General features: G+C 41.3%; 1 long non-coding RNA gene and 1 pseudogene across 1 annotated transcript in view; one reads left to right on the top strand and one right to left on the bottom strand.

Annotated features, from left to right (window-relative positions):
• LOC128576114 (Golgi pH regulator-like) overlaps positions 1-8,931 on the top strand; it is a 16,823-nt pseudogene extending 7,892 nt beyond the window's left edge.
• Positions 1-20,436, bottom strand: part of LOC128576115 (uncharacterized) — a 23,094-nt gene extending 2,658 nt beyond the window's left edge. The window contains exons 1-4 of the long non-coding RNA XR_008377244.1: positions 19,901-20,436; positions 14,832-15,021; positions 13,737-13,888; positions 608-678 (exon numbers count right to left, since the gene is read on the bottom strand). This is a non-coding gene — a long non-coding RNA (uncharacterized LOC128576115). The remainder of the gene's footprint in view (positions 1-607; positions 679-13,736; positions 13,889-14,831; positions 15,022-19,900) is intronic.

Genomic DNA, 20,436 nt, shown 5'->3' with positions numbered 1-20,436 from the left:
TCCTTGGCTCATTTAGGGCAACCGTGAAGGTACCCCCAGCTCTTGAGCTGCCCCAGGATCAGATGAGGATTCTGTTGGAACTTCACCACAGTTCAAGTTCCCCCCTGCCCCTCCTCCATCACTCACCCTTCACAGATGTTGATCCAGAGGGCACTCTCCCCCCAAATCCTCCTACACACAAATCTCTGCCTGTTTCCTGGGAAACCCAAACATCAACACTGGTTTAGCAGAAATGGAATTTACTAAAGGATGCTAAGTAGCTCGTAGAAATTCTAGGAAGGCCAGTGGGCCAGACATGGAGAATGTGTTCTTAGAAACAGAGCCCCAGGTTACTCCGTAAGACAGTGCCCTGGGAAATCTACAGAGGAAGGCAGGACTCAGGAAGTGGAAGAAATCTTCAGGAAGGAAATTCAAAGATGCTGGAAGCAGAAAGAAAGAAAGGAAGGAAGGAAGGAAAAAAGGAAGGAAAGAGAGAGAGCGAGAAAGAGATGCATCATAGACATTATTGTGATGTTAGTTGTGGAAATTAATGAGTCTTTGAAAACAGTATAATTGTATTTTATTAGGAGTCTTTCTGGGGCATCATGATAACCCATAGCCAACTTACCAGATCAGTAGAGGTTTTGGTTGGAGAGCCTTGTACTGACTGCCTTTGGAAGAACATACGAAGCTGAAAGTCTAGACCAAGAATAGACAAGCCATAAATAATCAAAAAGCTAATTCTAAATACTCAATTTCCCTAGGGTTCAGACTTAGCTCTTTCTTTCCTGTACGAACACTGTTCTTAGTTGATCTCAGCCAACTCCATGGCTTAAATATCATTTCCTGTGATGGGGAACGCAGAATTTATAGCTCAGTCTTTACCTCTCCACTGAACAAGCTTCAGACTCACATACATCTCCACTTCCATACCTAAAAGGCATTAATTAAACTAAAATGGAAGTCTTGACTGTGCCCCCAAATTTAGCCACCCTCCACTCTTTCATTTCAGTAAGTCACACTGCTCTGAGTCATTCTGGGTCTCCATGCTCCCTACATGTGGTTGATTGGCTCTACCTGAAAAGATGGCTGAAATCCATTCACTTTTCTCTATCTACATTATGACCTCCTCATTCACCAGGCACCATTACCTCACACTTAAACTATTACAACCTCCCCCTGCATGAATTCCCTGCTTCCACTTCCCCATTTAATCCATCCTTTATTAAGAAAATCATGTCATCCACTTTTTACACTAAGTGGACTTGGAATGAAATTTAAATTCTCATCAACTCATGTTTCAGCACTCCAGCTCTTGGGTCCTCCCACCTCTCTGACCTCAATCTTGTATGGTGCCCTCTCTGTCCACTATGGTGTTCTTTGTCCATTTGGTGCTGCTATAAAACGGTGATTTTTCCACTGGTGTGCCTTGAGACATTCTTAGGTGTGCAGGGAAAATTTTTAAAGATCATTAATTAAATTATTTTCAAAAGAAGTTCAAAGCATAGTTTAAGTATATTCATTTTTTACCCTTTTGTTGATCATCATAATTTGAGGGAGCTGTGGAATTTTAACTATAGGTTCAAGTGTGCCAAGAGATTTAAAAAAAAAAAAAAGGTTGAAAAACAGTGTCCTAAAGGAATATTTGGGGCTGAGTAATTTATAAAGAAAAGAGGATTATTTGGCTCATGGTTCTACAGGCTGTACCAAAAGCCTGGCACCCCGAGTTGCTTCTGGTGAGGGCCTCAGGAAGATTTTCCTCGTGGAGGAAGGCAGAACAGAGCTGGCATGTGCAGAGATCACGTGTCAAGAGAGAGAGGAGGAAGATGCCAGGGTCTTGGGCAGTTAACATAGCAAGAACTCACTCACTAGTGAGAAAGGCGCCAAGCCATTCACAGACCCAGACACCTCCCATGAGTCCCCACCTCCAACACTGAGGATCAAATTTCAGCAAGAGGTTTAGGAGTCAAACATCCAATGTGTACCATGTTCTCATCAAAGGGCCTCCCTACACTCAAAGGTGCTGCCTCTAGATTTTGCATGGTGGACTCCTTCTTCCAATCAAGCCTCAACTAGAAGGTCCCTTTCTGGAGAGATCTCACTGACCACCTAATCTAAAAGAACCATGTTCCCTCTGAGTTACTTTCTGTCCGAACAGATACATAGGTAGAACCTCCATAGTTGACTACCTCCCTACACTTTTTTTTTTTTTTTGAGACAGAGTCTCACTATATCACTCTTGGTAGAGTGCTGTGGCATCACAGCTCACAGCAACCTCAAACTCTTGGGCTTAAGTGATTCTCTTGCCTCAGCCTCCAAAGTACCTGGGACTACAGGCACCTGCCACAATGCCTGGCTATTTTTCGTTTTCGTTGCAGTTGTCATGGTTGTTTTAGTTGGCCCAGGCTGGATTTGAATCCTCCAGCCTCAGTGTATGTGGCTGGCACCCTACCCACTGAACTACAGGCACCTCCAACCACCTCCCTACATTGACCACCTCTTTAACTGCAAGTATCAGGACAGTTGGCCTAGTTTCTTGTGTTGACCATCCCCATATATTGACTGTAGTCCCTTGGGTGGTCAGTTTACAGAACTACAGGCACCTCCAACCACCTCCCTACATTGACCACCTCTTTAACTGCAAGTATCAGGACAGTTGGCCTAGTTTCTTGTGTTGACCATCCCCATATATTGACTGTAGTCCTTTGGGTGGTCCCTGCTGTATTTTCTTTATAGCATTTACTACTATCTGAAATGATGTGATTATTGACTTATTGTCCTTCTCCACTTAAATACAAGCTTATTGAAAACCCCAACTTTGTCTTATTCATACTGCAATACAAATGTTGGAAATGATGCCTGGAATATAGTAGACATGCCATAAATACTATTTATAAATGAATTACCCTGTCTTGTCTACAGAAATTCAGAGCGGGGATTTTTATCTTGGGTCTACATATACCCAACAAGTCCATAAAGAAAATTCAGGGGGGGTGTGAAATTAGATGGGGAAAAAAAATTATATGTTTATTTATTTATTTATTTTTATTGTTTGGGATTCATTGAGGGTATAAAGAATTAGGTTACACCGATTGCATTTGTTAGAGAAAGTCCCTCTTATAATTGTGTCCTGCCCCCAAGAGGGTGCCATACCCTGTGGCCGATATGTTTATTTTTACTAACTCCTAACTGAATTCAAAACATTGTAGTACTAGCAGTACACATGACTTTATTATCAACACAAGTCGTAGCTATTTTCACATCATGTTGCATTGTATCAGATATCTGTATTGTTTGTGTTCATTACTACTTCAAACTCACGATAGTTGTTGGGCTCACTGATAGATTGATGTTTGATGCATTAATTGAAAAGTACACAGAGTATTCTACCATGAAAGAAAATTTAATTTAATTAATAAAAAATTAAATTTAAAAAAGGAACAATATAATGTTACATTAATTGATTTCCATTGTAATCCCATAGATTTTATTTTAGGTATTTTAAAACATTAGTCTGAGGAGAAGTCCAGGGGCCTCACCAGATCATAAAAGAATAGGACACTTTAAAATAAAAGGTTAAGATATAGAGCTGTACTGTCCAATACAGTAGCCACTAGCCACATGTGGTTATTTAAATTTTACTTTAAATTAATTAAAATTAAACTAAATTAAAAATTCAGATCCTTAGCAGCACTACCCATATTTCAAGTGTTCAGTAACTGCATATGGCTGGTGCCTGCCAGGGTGGATGGCAGAGACATTGCAGAAAAGTCCTATTGGATAGAGCTGGACTGGAGCTTAGTACTTAATTTCTGATTTGTCTTTTCACTGCTACACTTTGTGCCTATACCATCCCCAATATTATTGACTATATATTCAAACAGTAATATCAAGGGCAGGATGAGGGCCAAATGACTTTCTCTCAAGGTTCTCTCTGTTTTCCTTTCGACACTTAAACCTCTGTTCTGTGTCTAGTCTCTGCCTTCCCCCATGGCTCAGAGAGCTGAGCCAGACAGAGCAGTGGGGCAATGCAGTCCCTCTTTCACATCCTTCTCAGCTCCCCATCTTGATCCTAACCAGAGGATAGAACTAAGAATAATTAACGATCAGGTGAAGAAGTCAGAATTGACAATGGAAACCACTGGCTCTGTTTTCTTGAGAGCCCTGCCCTGGCCCTAGAGGGAAGAATAGCTATGCTGGGGGATGCTATGGGCCTCCATGCTAAGCTGGGCCTGACCAGGAATCCCAGCTAGATATCAGAGAGTCCAGAGTGCCAGGGAGGGCTGTGGAGGGACTGAGTCAGCAGGGAGGACCTTGAGCACTGTCCAAGCCAGGAAAGAGCAGACCACAAGGTCCTCAGCTGCAGGGAACTTCCTCTGATCAACCAGAGTTAATGGCAGCTCAACTCTCCCCACACCAATGCCAGCCAGTTCACATCTATGGATGAACACAACTCCTGAGGCCTCTCTCTTCCCCACTGGCCTAAAGACCTTGACCCTTCCCTGTGCCCTGATGCCATCTTGTAGAGGAATAGGAAGAATGGCGTAAATTGGAAAAACTGACTCATCCAAAAGGGACTGTTTACTGGAATAGCCTGAGTCTATCAGATTGGACTAAAATTCAGTTCTACCAGCACTTCTCATGAGTCAGTGGTTTAGGGGGCTAGGGCACATTTAAGGTCCATGGATGAGATATAAAAAGTGAAGAAACTACACTTTCTTTGCACATCAGAACCTACTGTTGAGTAAGCCTGAGACTGCACTTTTCATGACTTGGATCAACCAGACCACTTGATTGGGCAAAATATGGCCTAAGACATCTCCTTGTACTTGGTGAATGAGTTTCTTGTAAGACCCCCTCTGCTAAGAGATGGAGGCTTATCAACTATTGGAGTAGTATTCCAATGTCACTGTACTCTTCCCACCTTCCTTTGCTCCTATGACAAGATAGCCCAGTAGCCCTTGGCCTTCCAGTCCCTGGACATTGCTTCTGCCAACCCTCCTTCTGTGTGATGCTGGACACTGATGGAGCCAGTGTCCTATTTTTCCAAAACAGGGGAAGCAAAGTACTTTGTCTACAGGTGCTGGTGGTACAGGTGCAGACGACCCTCAAAGTCTCCCTTCTCATTTCTGTCAGTGGTGAATGTGTACATGTGTCTGAGTGTGAGTGTGTGCCCACATAGGCATGTGTGGGAAAGACTAGAGAAGCTGAAAAATTTAGATCAATTTCTTTCCCAGGCAGAATACCATTGGCTTTCTTTCCAAGTTGAACTCATTAGAGATGAAAACTAAATTTAATTGGCTAGTAGTTTTAAGTGTGTGCGTGCGTGTGTGTGTGTGTGTGTGTTGTGTGTGTGTGTGTGATTTCTCTATATTCTGCTTTGTACTAGCTTTAATACTGTCTCCCCAAATTCATGTTCATCAGGAATCTCAGAATGGGACCTTATTTGGAAATAGGAGTCTTCTCAGATAGCATTAGTTAGGATGAGGTTATACTGGGTTACAATTCCCTAAATTCAGTATGACCAGTATCCTCATTTTAGGGGAGAGGACACACACACACATAGATACACACACAGGTACAGTACACACATGTACACACACACATATGTAGACTATGTATGACAACAGAGGCTGAGAATGCAATGATGCCTCCACAAGCCAAGGAGTGCCAGCAACTACCAGAAGCTAAAAAGAAGCAAGGAAGAATTTCCCTTGTTTCAAAAGGAGCATGATTTCAGATTTTTAGCTCAAAAAACATAAGGCAATAAATGTCTGTTGTTTTAAGGCACCCAGTTTGGGGAACTTTGCTATAATAGCCCTGGGAAACTGACACATGCTTATAGGAAGTCAGAATGTTATAACATTTAAATAAGCCCAGGCTAAATGGGAATACCAGCCTTCAGTAAAAATACCCCCTAAGGTTTAAAGAGACCCAGTGGAAAGTCTAGAGCAACTGTTACTAAAAGCCCAGCTTTCCTCTGCCCTAATCTCTACTTCAAGAGACCCTTTAATCCAAGCACATTCTGTTTCCTCTCCTTGCGTCCTCTCTCTTCTCTCCTCTGTCAAAGAAGAGGGTAGCACCCAAAACATGGTCCCTGGCCAACTCCCCACCAGTGGCCCAGTTGGAGAATGAAATTCTTTTACTTCCCTTTCGTTGTTTTTCACATTTATCTGACTACAGTCTGCTTCCTTTCCTCAGAATCTCTAAGCAGAAGGAGAAGAAGGGCTCTGAATACCACCCAGAAAACATTTCTAAACAACCATCACCATCTTCATGGTCTGCACAAAATGTGTACTTTTTTTCCCCTTTGAAGGAATGATTTAATTAATGAAGCAGTTACATAGAACTCAAGCCTTCCAGAAACCTCTGCAGATTCATTGAGTGACCAGCTCACACTCCAGCCCTGTCATTTATTACTCACCCACAGAACATCACAGGTTGGTTTTTTTTCTAACTGTACGTCTAGGAAAGGAACCAGTCAGAGGAAGAGAAGGGACTAAGAACTAAATACTTTAAAAGGAAGCTTCTCCCCTTCTTTTCTTTCCCCTCCCAATTTTTGACACTATCGCAAATAACATTAATTAGGTGCAGTGGTAAGAAGATATATCAAATGCATAGTGTTTTCCTAAGAAAACATTGTATTATAGCAACTTTACAATCAAGGCCATAATTACTTGGACTAAAGAGGAAGACATGATATAAAGAACATAAACTTTCCTTAGAGGTTTAAAAAGAAAGATAAAAATGTGGACATCATTGGGAACTCTGTTAATGTTCTTTTGTAATAACATGATTTATATTACTTTTTTAAAAAGAATATTTTTAACTGCCTACCTCCCTTCATATTTTTAAATTTTTTTTTAAGGCTGGGGAGACGTAGTAATTAGAGACATAAGAATAGCTAGTGCAGTGTCACATGGAAAATGTCTCAACTGTGGTCATCACAACATGGGTTTGGGAATACGCCACCTCGTTCCACAAGACACAGTTGGGAGAAAATATCTTAGTCACAGGGATGAAGAACTGAATTCCCAGGAAAACGTAAAACACATGCTCCAATGGACATCTTTGAAGATGTCCCATTTATCTGAGGCCAGGTACTGTTTACAGAACCCCGAGTTATCTATCTCCACTTGAAATGAGACACAGAATAAAGAACCTTTGGTGAATGAGTTTCAGATTTTACATTTTCCCAAGTTTTTGGCTTCCTGGAGTACTCATGTGGAAAGCATTTTAAGGAGAGATTTCAGACTTGTTTACTATGATGAACAGACTTTAAGGTAGCCCGATGATCTTTGTCTCCTGGAATTTACATCCTTGTATAATTCACTCACTTTGAGTGTTGTTAGGACTTCGACTTGCTTCTAACCAACAGTACATGGAGAAACAGATGGGATATCACTCCAGAGATCACATTGCATGATGCAAGATTCTGTCTTGTTAGCAAATGTGCTCTAGAGTCCTGCCCACCTTGATAGGTTTGAGGACTCAAGCTTCCTGAATCCTTCAGCTGCAAGGAACTGAATAATGCCAATAAGCCTAATGAGCTTGGAAATGCACTGCTCCCCTGTCGAACCTCCAGTTCAACATCCAGCCCCGGGTGACATCTTCATTGCAACCTTTTTACACCCAGTTAAGCTGTGCTCTTAACCCAGTTCTGTGGGACTCTTGACCCACAGAAACTGTGAAGTAGTCAATGTGTGTTGTATTAAATTGTTAAGTTTGTGGTAGCTTATTGTGTAGCAATAATAAAAAAGAAATGCACTTAACCTTTGCTAACTTATTTATCTGACCTAGTATTCTTGTACTGGGTTTCTCTCTCTAAGAGTTTTGAAAGCTATTGGCTTTCGGTTGCTCTCATGGTCAATGTATATTATGTCTACATATTCAAGGATATTCTTCTCCTTATGATGGAAGTGATCTAGGCAACAACATCACTGAAAAGCCTGTATGAATGAAAGTATTTCCCGGTCTGACCATATTTCAAACCATCTTGTGATTTTAGCAGCAAATGATTCTCACATTCCTCCCAAGTATGGATCTTGGCCTGAAAACTTTGCTTAAAACCTGGTCTGACTCATGGTGGGGCTATAAACTGATTAACTGGAGGTTAGCCCATATATATGTACTGAATATAGGTATGCCTTTTGACTTAAAAGTTCCCTTCCTAGAAATTTATTTCGAGGATATAATCAGATAAGTGTCCAGAGAAGTATGACAAAGATATATATTATTTGTAGCAGTGAAAAATTAAAAATTGAAAACAACCTAAATGAATCACCTAGGCAGTAGGTATTATAACTTAGAGAGACTGTCCATGCCACGGAATACCATGCAGTCATTTAAAATTGTGCTAAGGATGTATAATTTTTGGTCACAGGACAGTGCAAGAAAAATCAAAGAAAAAGAATAAATGGGATAATGTGTGATACATCTCCATTTATGGTGTGTATGTAAAAAATATATCCGTGTACAAATGTTGAAAATAAAACTGGATATATGTCACATTATTAACATTGATTATGTCTGAGTAGCAAAATCATAGATAATTCTGTATTTATGTATTTCTTGGTTATATCATCCAAGGCTTCTACAAGGTTCACACATAATGTTTGCAGTTTTAAAGTTTTTTTAAATGACGTTGCTTGTTTCTGATCTTTGAGTGGGCTGGGTCCTGCTGTTGGCCCAGAGACCCCACAGACCTGCTGCCTGATACTGAAAATGTCATCTCAGCACGTCAGGTCTGCAACCTCCTACTTCCCTCCCCCGGAGAGTCTGCCACATGCATGGGGACCCAGCTGTCCCCCAGTCCCTGCCCAAGCTCACCCGACTGACTCATGCTTCAACAACCGCAGTAGCTGGGAAGAATATGTTTTACCACAGCAATGTGCTTGTATCAGTCCCCAAATGCTATACAACCGATATGACCTTCATCACCCCCAAACAACTGGATGTTAGTGACAGACATCACTTTGTAAAAATTTTATATGCTCAAAGAGTAAAAGCTGTGAAAACACAACCATTTTTCCTACAAATACGCTCATCATCTATAGAAAACCACTTACAAGAAAAGCACACGCGATGGTTTTTTTTTTGTTGTTGTTCATTTAGAAAATAAAGTTGTGCTGTGTTTAACATGCATTTAGTGTTTGCTTTTATTTTCTTCTTCTAGACTCCTCTAGAAGTACTGGAAGAGTGGAAAGGGATGCAGAGAGTGTGGGAGAGAGAGGTGAGGATGACCCAGAGAAAGAAGAGTGGAGTGGAAGTGTCTGGGAGTTTGTGGTGGCTGAGTGCCACTGTGAGCCAGTTCCTGTGCCAGGTGCAGGGATACACTCCGTTAATGAGAGAGGCATGGAGGAGGCTTAGAGAAGACCAGAAAGGACACAGAGGATGATTAGGGCAAAAAAGAATAAAGAAAATGTGCAGCAAATGGAGACATCTTAAGTCCATACCCACTGGGGAGTCCCTAAGTAGAAATGCTTTGTAAAGCAAGAAAGGGGGAAGGAAGAAGCTATGGCTTCTTCACAAGGGAGAAGAGACTCCCTTGTGCTGTGCTTTTTCCCGGTGATCACAAATGGGAAAATCTGGTAGGAGGTCAAATGTACAGGCTGTTGTGCTTGTTGAAATGGCATGTGGGGTGGAAATTATGGAGGAGTTAGGTAGGGTGAGCATGAGGAGGAGATTGGCAAGAGGGAAAAGAATAGAGGTTCCATTTCTAAGTAGTAACCTAGCCTGAATGAGAAAGGGTTGGGGAAGACAATCGTAATTCCTTTATATAATAATGAAATCTTCTCCCTTGCTTTATTATAAGGAAAGATATGGATGTACAAAAAATAGGGACTTTCCTCAGGCCTCAAAGAAAATGGAAATCATTGAACAATCAGCCTTCACCAAGAGAAAGACAGGAGACAGAAGCACTTTGAGGTCAGGGCTCATGGAGACAACCATGTTTTGGGAATTAGAGGAAAATGTTACAAATATTTTTCTCAATGTCTTTGTACTGACAGAGCTTTCTCACTCTCGTAGTGCTCTGCTGTCAGCCAGTGTTGTCTACTCTTTGCCTCTTCCTCCATGGGTCATTCCATGGCTGCTTCCACTGGTATAACTGACAAACTGTATCCTGACTTCAAATCTCTGAGACAGAGGATCTGATCAGTTTAGTCACAAAGGTACCAGTTAGACCATGCCCTGGGTCACTATTCACCTAGAGATTGCCCTAGTTCACATGCTTTCCTTTGTCCAGCCAGCAGCACCACATGGCATACAGCATGCCCACTCCCTCTGAAAGAACCACATAGGGCAGCTTTCTCTAGCAAGGAACTGTGAGAACATGATGAACCTGAAACTATCACAAGGGGGTGTCACAAACTGTGAAGGAGCTGAGATTTTACCTTATTTGCAAGCTAACAGGTTAGAAACTACCAGGGTTTCATGGATACTGGCAGAAGACATGAAACTCCTGGGTCAAAGATAAAAGATGGTGTATTACTTATAGCAATAGCAGCAGCCAGAGAGTTAGCACTTGTCAGCTTCTTGACCCCCAGTTCCCACAGGGTGATGAGAAGAAGGCCAAGTGACACCTGTACACACAGGGAGTTTGTTGCAGAAGAGGAACTTGAATTTAGGGAAACTTAATCTTTTATAATACTCATACGATGGCAGTAAACATTTTGCCCTTCGTGCTAGAGGGAGAAACTATCTTCATCTTATAAAGATGCTCATTACACAAACATTCTTGATGAGATATTCCAGAGAAAAGGTGGTCAGTGTCTCTGCTTACAAGATATACAGAAACTATAGAGGTCTATGGAGAATTGTCTCCCAGTAAGTTTCTTTCTCAATATACACCAAATGAAGACATGTTTATTCCGAAATTGATTGACCAGAGTTCAGAACTCAGAATAAATAAGGTAGATGAGGCCAGTTTCTTTAACTATAAAGTAGTCAAAGTTTAATCTTGATTTCCTTCTGACTTTTCCAAAATTCTTCAAATGATTCCTGTCTCATTTGGTGCTTCTACCTTCCCTTCCTCGACCTGCTCAAAGTTCACCCCCTGCTCTGAGTCTTATTCTCCTTGACTCCTTCATCTCTTAGTACGATTTATTTATCAAACATAAATCCATGAGGTGCTTAAAGCATTTTACTAATATTAACCATTTAATGTTTAGAACAATGCTATACAATGGGTACTATTATTTTAATACCTATTCTTCAGTTGAGTTAGATGCACCAGGTGATGGTTACTCTAATAAAATGCATGTACGTTTTTGAAAATAGGCAGTCACAGATAAAGCTTTAAATGATTCTAGAAACATTTAAAGGACTTGTAGGAAAGCAAGAAGTGTAGCTACTCTGGAGGAGAGTGTGCATCCCTTAATGACAGAGAATGACATTCAGAGAAATGAGTCATTATGTGATTTTGTCACATAAATATCACAATGTACACTTACACAAATCTAGGTGGGCTAACCTACTACACACCCTAGGTTATCCGGTCTATGCTCCTATGCTCCATTGCTCCTAGGCTACAAACCTGTACAACACATTACTGTCCTGGATCCTGTACACAATTGTGACAAAATAGTTGATATCTGTGTATCTAAACATGAAAAGTATGATAAAAATATGGTAAAAAAATAAAAAATGACACACCTGTATAGGGCACTTGCCATGAAGGAGCTTGCTGGAGTGGAAGTTGCTCTGGGTGAGTCAGTGAGTGGGAGAGAATATAAAGGCCTAGGACATTCCTGTACACTCTGTATACTTTGTAAAACTGTACAGTCATGCTACATTACATTTATTTTAAAATTAAGCAATGTACTATGACATTATAATGGCTATGACGTTGGTCAACAATGGGAATTTTTCAGCTTCATTATAATCTTATGGGTCCACCATGGTGTATGCTGTTCATTATCCCCTGAAATGTCTTTCTGCAGTGCATGACTGCAATGGCATTATAGAGACTGCTCACCCTAACGATGAATACAGCCCTCTGCTTTTTTATGTCAAGTCACTTGAGGAAGATTTACAGAAAGAAACTATCAGTGTGGACCAGACTGTGACTGAAGTGTTCCGGCTAAGAGCTTATCAAGATTTCTATCTGAATGTTGTAGACCCTAAGGATGTGACCCTTGACCTAATGGAATGAACTTTTAAGGATCAGTATATTGGCCATGGGGATATGTGGCGACTAAAGAAAAGTTTTATCAGCACATGTGCTTATATTACCAAGAAGGTGGAATTTGCTGGCATCAGAGCACAGGCTGGTGAGCTATGGGTAAAGAATGAGAAGGTCATGTGTGGTTATATTAGTGAAGATACCAGGGTTGTGTTCTGTTCAATGTCAGCCATCGTTTACATATTTATTCAGATGAGCCATGAATGTGGGATCTTGATATTTATGGTACTGTTCCTAAGTGCTGATTGTAGCTGCCAATGGGGAGAATTTTCTGGTTTCCCCAAGTTGGTTATCATTTTACAATGAGCTCTTAACATTCTCTAAAGATAGGTCATGATGCTAAAATGAATTAATATAAAGGTAGATAGATAAATTATATATGTGTATATAGAGAGAAAGGATCATAAAGTCCATGAAATGCAATACAGTATTAATAAAAAAAATTGAGTGGGCATGATAGCTCACTCCTATAATCCTAGCACTCTGGGAGGCTGAGGCAGATGGGTTGCTTGAGCTCACAGGTTCAAGACCAGCCTGAGCTAGAATAAGACTCTGTCTCTAAAAAAAAAAAAATGCCATCCTAGGTGGCTCTTTGAGAGGGAGTGGGCAAGCTGTTTGTCATATGTCAAATGGTCCTGCTGGCTGGACAAAGGAAAGCATATGAACTAAAGGCAATCTGTAGGCGAATAGTGACCCATGGTCTAACAGGTATCTTTGTAATGAATTGGACCGATCAGATCCTCTGTCTCAGGAATTTAAAGTCAGGATACCAGTGGAAATAGCTGTGGAATGACCCATGGAGGCAGAGGCAAAGAGTAGCCAACACCGGCTGACAGCAGAACACATAATGGTAGGAATTTCAGGACAGACAAGAATATCCCTTTGGATAAAGGGAGTTAGTAAGAGCTCCTTCAAGCATTCTCCCAGAATTCTCATACGAGGCTGGAGTACAGGGAGTTTCTAGAACTTCCTGGTTCAGATTCACTTTGAGCAAATGACTGGGTATTTTTCCGTAGTCAGGAACATGTTTATCTAGTTCACTGCTGTACCCTTAATGTCTAGCGTAGAGCCTATGGGAGCTAGTGTGTTGAATGAGTGTCTGGCTGAATGAATGGGAACCAGGAAGGTTCATGGGTCTCTTAAGCAGGAACGTGTCTCTAGACTAGAAATGTAAGACAATAGAAGAAGATAGACCCCAATGGGGGGAAAAAATAGACCCAACAGGGGATTAGAGAGAGAGGAAAGAAGATGAGATTGAATGCACACCAGAAGTTCCCCAGGTCAACCAGAATAAATTGAACATAAAGGAAAAGGCAATGGGGAAAACTAGCAGACAGCCAGAAATGTCAGATGCTCCAGAGGGTTAGATGCTCTAAGAAGTTCCTGGAGAAGAAAGCAGAGAGAAGACTATCAGTAATGGCAATGCTTACCACTCATGGATAAAATTCTGTTCCCAGTAAGAGTATCACTGCTTTGTGTTCATTATTTCATTCCAACACACTCTGAATTAGGTTCTATTGTCATCACCACCATTTTACAAATGATAAAACTGAGTAACAGGAAGGTTAAGTACCTTGTCCAAAGACACACAGCTTAGAAGTGGCAAAGCTGAAGTTTCAACCTAGGCAGTAAGCTCGGTCTGTGATGCTCACTCATCCTTCATCACCTCTCCTGTAGCAGAAGATGTCAGGGCAGCAGTCACCTCCAAAAAAAAGGGTCGACAATCTAAGAGTTTTTAAAAGTGTTTTTGTTACACAAAAGCCCTCTCAACCCCACTGTTTTATAGCCAGCTTGCATCCCCTCTCAAGCTCCTCCCATGTAGAAATTCTGGAGCTACCATCTTACTAAGGGCTAGCTGAGTGTTAAAGGTAGAAACCAGTAAAGACCCTTAGAAATGGAAAAAAAATAACTCTCCCCAAGCTAGAATGACCCTTTAAAAACTAAATGTGGTAGGGAAAAAATAAACTGTGTGTGTGTGTGTGTGTGGAGGGCCTGTTGTGCTAGATTAAAAATGATAAAAGAGATATACCTACCAATACAATGTGTGAAATCTGACTTAAAAAAAACAACAGTTATAAAAGAGACTTGGAGAATTGTTATGAAATTACTATGATTATGGACTGATAATTGATGATTGTAAGAAATTATTGCTAATTTTCTCAGGTCTGATAATGATAATTATCAATGATAATGATGTGAGACATTTCACATTCTTAGGAGATGCACGCTAAAACTTTTAGGGCTGAAGTGTCATAATTTCTGAAAATAATTTTCAAATGGTTCAGAAAGAAAAAGAGAAAGATTGATTGATTTGTGAATTAAATATGGCAAAATGTTAACAATTGTTGAATGTGGTGGAGGCTAGACAGCTGTGCACTGAAATATTCTGTCAGGGTTTCTGCATGTAATTTTCATAATAAGAAGTTTGGGGGGAGAATGCTTAGAGTGAGGAGACAGTGATTGCTTACAGACTGGCCAAAGAAGGCCGGGAACTTGTCCAATGGGCAGGCCTTCAGGGTTGAGTTAAAAAGCTCAGCCCTGACCACATGGGGCTGAATACAAATACTTTCTCAATAAAACAGAAATTCAGAACTGGACCAAGGATTGGATGGGAGATCTGGCAAGCCACTCCAAGAAAGATAGGCAGCTGTAGAGGTAATAAACTCACCCGGACTCATGTGTAAAGTTAAGAAGACCTGGCTTGCATTCCACGCTGGGACATGCGCAGTCCAGGGATTTTTTGTGACCAGCTGGAGTCTCTCTGTCACTCCGTTGCTCACTTGTTCGGTGACCTTGGATAAGTCACTTAACCTCTCTGATAGTTTCTTCTACTAGTACCCAACACCTAGAATTGTTAGCTGTGGAGATTAAATAAAACAGTGTATATAAGAAGCTTTACACAAAGTATGGCCCACAGTGGTCACTCAACAAACATTGCTCTCATTTTATCCCCCCATAGCCAAGGAAGGAGTAAAAGACAAAGCTTGTTTGCCACCATCTACAGCAGCAAAAACACCCCAACCCACATCTCCTGCAACTTTGTTTACAATTACATGTATGTTTGGGTTATTTAATTTCTTTCTTTTAAGTGGAATTGTGTGGCCCGGGGTTAGCAAGGATGCTAATGAAGTTAAACAGCAGAGGAGATTACACTGCAGCATGGAATATAAACATTGAGGTCTCTGCTTCGGTGTTTATCTTCAATGATACCTCCTCTCTGCCTGGGTAATTATCTCTCGACAGCAGACAGTTCTCAGCAGCAACAGATAATTCTATTAACATTGCCACTTAAACACAGCCGCACCGGGCTGCTCAGGTCCCTGGCCCACTTACAGAACCCCAGGGGCCTCATATCATTTTGGAATTAAAATAAGAAAGTAAATTATTCAAGCACATTTGTTTTGTTGTTTTTTTTTTTCCTGAATAAAGCTCTGCATATCCTTGACTCATCTTTCCTAAAATAATAATAATACTAATAAAAATGTATTCACGGCTGATCATATTATTCAAAGCGATTCAGTGCTCGTTTTATTATGGATTCGGGGGTGGTGGATAGTCAAACACGACTAGTCACTGGTGAGCTGGTTTCTAACTGTCTGAAGACATGAGACAAGTGGTGAAGTGGGGCGGCCTCCTCTTAATAGTAAATTCTACATTGTCTGGAGACTTTGAAACGCCATGAAAGCATCCTGAGTCCTCATCCTGTGTAGACTCAGCTGGTGTGATGGAGATGTAGAAACTTACCAGACAGAATGAATGAAACAAATTTCATGAGAAAATCCTCCTATGCTTCTGTTATATAAGACAAGACTGTGTATTGCCTGTCTGGGTGTCTGTTTCCCAGCCCTGTGTCTGCCTGGTCTCCTCACTGGTTGGTAGTTTTAGAAATAAGTCCTTGTCAATAACCTCCTATGTGCAGGAACTTCCCTACCCGTTGTCTCTCTTAAGCCCTAGTCCTCACAACAGCTTTGCCAGGTTTCTGGGCTACAAACTCCCCTGTTACACCCCCACCTGCACATGCTACCTGCTCCGGGTCCCAGGTAAGGACTGTGAAGCCCACGGAGGAGAGACGGCCCAGCTGACACTGGTGTCAAGGGTGGTGGAGGGAGGGTTTCCATGGACAGAGCCCATCAGGCTTGTCTTCGATAGCAGGGAAAATGTTTATCATTCCATTTTCCTGCGCAGAAAGGGCTTCATGCTTTCTGTCAGTGCTAAAGATCTATCTCCTTTCAAAGATAGGAAGTCAGGGTGTCTGCGGAGCACACGTATTCTCACTGGGCTGACCCCAAGATGACCTTTACACTCCTCCCCACCATCTGTTAATTCCTTGCGTCTGGGCGCTGATGGAAGTGTGAACAGAATGAATGAATGGAGATAGTGTTTGCCTCTCTCGCAAAGCTAACACGTAGTAGGCACCCGAAAAAGCCTTCTTCTGATTAAAAAATAGCATTTATTTACTAGCTCTGGAAAAAAGGATTTATTTATTTTGCTCGGGGAAGAGGTCAAAGGGTTGACTTGAATTAGGTCTGAAGGTTGGCTGGAATTCAATTACCCATGACCCTCTAGTCCCTCCTGCCAGCCATGATTAATGGAGGCTGGCTAAAGTAGGTTGAGATTAGTAACAATGCAATCAACCTGGAGAATAGAGATGCTGGAATTATCTAAGGAGCATTCTCAAGCCAGATGAGATTTCTTAGGTTGGAAATATCCTTGTGACTTGGTCCAATAACAGCAGGGCTCGGCTTTGGAGACAAAGGATGCTCACGGGAAAGCTGAGGAGTCCTGGCTCCTCTTTTCGTCTTGAAATCAGAGGGCCCTAGTAACCCTGCCTGACACGGATAAATTATCATCCAGGGCTGTGGATGGTATGGGTCCAGATCCTTACACATCTTGCTCGTGGATATTTGGGGCATATATTAGGGAAAGAGGCCAATTGCAAACTAGAGCACTGCATACATTAAAGAAAGAAGAGGATTTATCTCACCATCCCCACTTCCCTTTCTTCCAGTACAGATTTTTCCTCTCAGCCTCTTCCTGAGGTTTATCTAATCTCATTCCAGGGGTTGAGGAAGGCCTGGAGAACCCAGGACTCAGCTATAAGTTTCTTTTTATATTAAAACATTCTTTTAGAGCTGATCTCTCAGAAGCTATTTTGAAGATATGATGATAATAATAATTGTTGCTCGTTTGGGGCTTTTTTGTTATTATCTGCTAACTTTTTGGAATTAGTTTTCAAAATTTTCCAGGCCTTTGTCCTTTGTCTAGCAATAGTACACCCTATGTTAGTAGGTCAGGGAAGCCCAAAGGGACAGAACATGTGTTTTCCCTTCTGTTATAATTCCCACTATGGACTTTGCTTTCTGTCTAGCCTTATTTTCAGGGCCCACGGCCCATCCAAATTTGCAAGACTGGTTTATGGAGACAAGTTAAAGAATCATTAAGGCATCTACCCTTTGCCCTCTCTTGGCCAAGCTGCTTAATTAACTAACTTAGTTGAAATGCAGTCCAATATTATGGGAGTAATTGCATTTATGTGTCCAAATAACTTACCTGTCCCTATGCAGAAGTCCACTTTCTGCTAATAAAAATACGTATATACGTGCAATTTGACATATATTCAAGCTCACAAAATGAGCTCAAACTTGAAAGAGATCCAGACTATAACAATGTTTATTATTTTTAGAGCATTACCTAGTCATTTTGATTAATTCTCTCCGAGTGCTTTTCTCTGTAGGTCCCCAGGGAGAGGCAAGGGAAAAAGATGAGAAAAACATAAATTTCCTTTGGTGATGAGTTCACATGTTTAGAACTGTTACATGGCAAATCATTGTGAAATCTGCTAATGGGTGCCTGTCCCATGCCAAGTAAGCTCAGGACCCAAAGCACATAAAGAAATAATTGAAAGACCCTGGACTGAATCCAAAGGCCATGGCTAATGTTTTACCTAATCTCTCTTCTGGTCTCGCCTGCCTACTGCGGCCCCTCCCCACAAGATATGCACTTCAGAGATTTCTTGCAGCTGCATCGTGGCTATTTGGACTTTCTCACCTTCTGGCAGGAGAATGAGAAGTATTATGAAGCCAAAAGCATAAAAGGTGGAAACATTAGCCACCGTAGTCGGTAGATGAGAACTGTTGGAAGCTAGCACGTGTCACCCTCCTAAACAGTTAATTCTCCTTGGGTGGGGGTGAAGGCTGATCTGGGACAGGTCTTAGCCTACATAGGACAGACCCAGGGCTGGGCAGAGGGTCTGGAGATGACACTGGATCAGATCCTAGGACTCTGCAGCTTGTGAGGTAGAAGTGTCTGTAAGCTGAGAACAAAAGTTTCAAAGAAAAAAAAAAAGCTCATTTTGTTTTCAATTCTTTTTATCTTGGCTCTAGCTCAGCCACCACTGACTCCAACTTTAGAAGCTAAGGGTGGGGTAGGGTGGGGTTTGGTGGTTATTTCTCTTCTTAAAGGGAAAGAACAGAGATTGCTCCCTGAATTTTGCTTGAACGTGATCATAGTCCTTAACGCGAACATTGAGCAATCTTTGCTTCTCTGTCTCTGGAACTGGCATTTGCAAAGGTGCCTTTGACAGATCAGAGAGCACAAAGGACTTCTGCAGCTACTCATGGAGGAATTTGGACCTGTGAGATATTCATGATGTTAATTATTGATCATTTCAGCTGGCCTAGGCCAGGCTTTGAGCAAGACCATGTGCCCCAGAATTGGCAACTAGAATAATCATTTATTGCTAGTAGGGGCTACTGAATATCAGCTATTTTAGAAGGAAGATCTCTAAATCCTATGTTCCAGACTTTAAGAAGAATAGGCTTCTAATAAAAAAAAAAAAAAAGTGCAACCCACCCACACAACCCACAAACATCTAGAATTTTTGCTAAATTCAATTCTAGGCATGAAATTTACTTTCTGAACAACAGATATACTACATTGTAAGAAAACACAATATGTGAGAATTCAAACTTGCCAAATTAAACATAGAGAAATAAAGCCTTTTACAGAGGACTTTTTTTAACCAGGGCTTTTTAAATAAAAGCGCCTTAAGTGATCTTTAAACTAGGGAATTAGTGTATATCTTAACCTTTTAGGATCCTGTAAAGTGACGTCTCCTTATATAAAGATCATTCTTAATATGGAATATCCAGGGTTTGGAGTCACACACGGCTGGATTGACTCCTCTCCCTCTGGTACGCATGTGACTGTGGTCAAGTTACTTCATCCCTCTGAGCCTCAGTTTTCCCATCTGTAAAATGATAGTTATTGACAGCTCCTGCCTCCTAAGACTTAAATGAGCCGCTATCCATAAAGCAGTTAGGAGGTCCCTACCACCCAGTAGCGTGTGATAGCTCTTGGCTTCCTATGGGCTCTTTTTCCTTCTTCTTCCCACTGGGACCATGTGGTGCAGCCATCACGGAACAAAAGAAAATTTGGCCCTTCTTTGTAGCTTTAGATGCAGGGATATCAGCTACAGCTTTATATTAAGATGTAACCTCAGACAGGGCCCGATCGTTGATAGCTGTTTCTCTCTTTCTTGCATTTATTTATCATTTAAACAATTACTTGTGTAGTATTTACTATGTGAGAGGCATATTCCAGGCACCTGATAAATGCTCATCTAATCCTTCATAACAATCCTATGAAATATATCCTATTATTTGTTATTCCCCCTCTTACAGTGAAGGAAGAAGAAACACAGCTTAAGTAACTGGTCCAAGAACACGTAACAGGTACCTGCACAGCCAGGAACTAAACCCGGACAATCCAGTCCATTCCCTTGGTAGGCTACGGCCATGTTGTTTATTTGGAAAGGGCTGCTGACACAAAAAAGCACCCAAATGTAATACAAGGGTCAGTTCTGCACAGTCTAAAGAATAACAGCAGAGCCAGAAGTATTGAAATTGCAAAAGTCTCTGTTGATCAGCTTTCATGGCCAGAACCGCAGACCAGAGAGACCTAGATGAGGTTGACTGAGCAAGCAGCCTGATTTCCAGTCCTGTGGCACCATGCCTGGCTCTCCACTCCCGCACCTCAGAGGCTGCAGCCACCTCTCAGGTTTCTTCATTCTTCCTCATCCCCTTGGGCTGGTCAAGGTGAACTTCCTGGCTGTTATAGCCTAAGTGGGTAGAAGGGTAGCCAGAGGGAGCATTTAAAATAGCCAAAGAAAAAAAGAAATAACTTGCTTGCTTTAAATTTTCAATAACTCTGATTTTTTAAATTATGAAAACACCTTTTTGCAGCAGATACTGCAAAGTGGCTGAGTCAGAACC

The sequence above is a fragment of the Nycticebus coucang genome, chromosome 23 (genome assembly GCF_027406575.1).
Source record: "Nycticebus coucang isolate mNycCou1 chromosome 23, mNycCou1.pri, whole genome shotgun sequence".
Lineage (NCBI taxonomy): Eukaryota > Metazoa > Chordata > Mammalia > Primates > Lorisidae > Nycticebus > Nycticebus coucang.
Note: the sequence above shows the minus strand (reverse complement) of the source record. Positions and strands in the feature narration are given on the sequence as shown.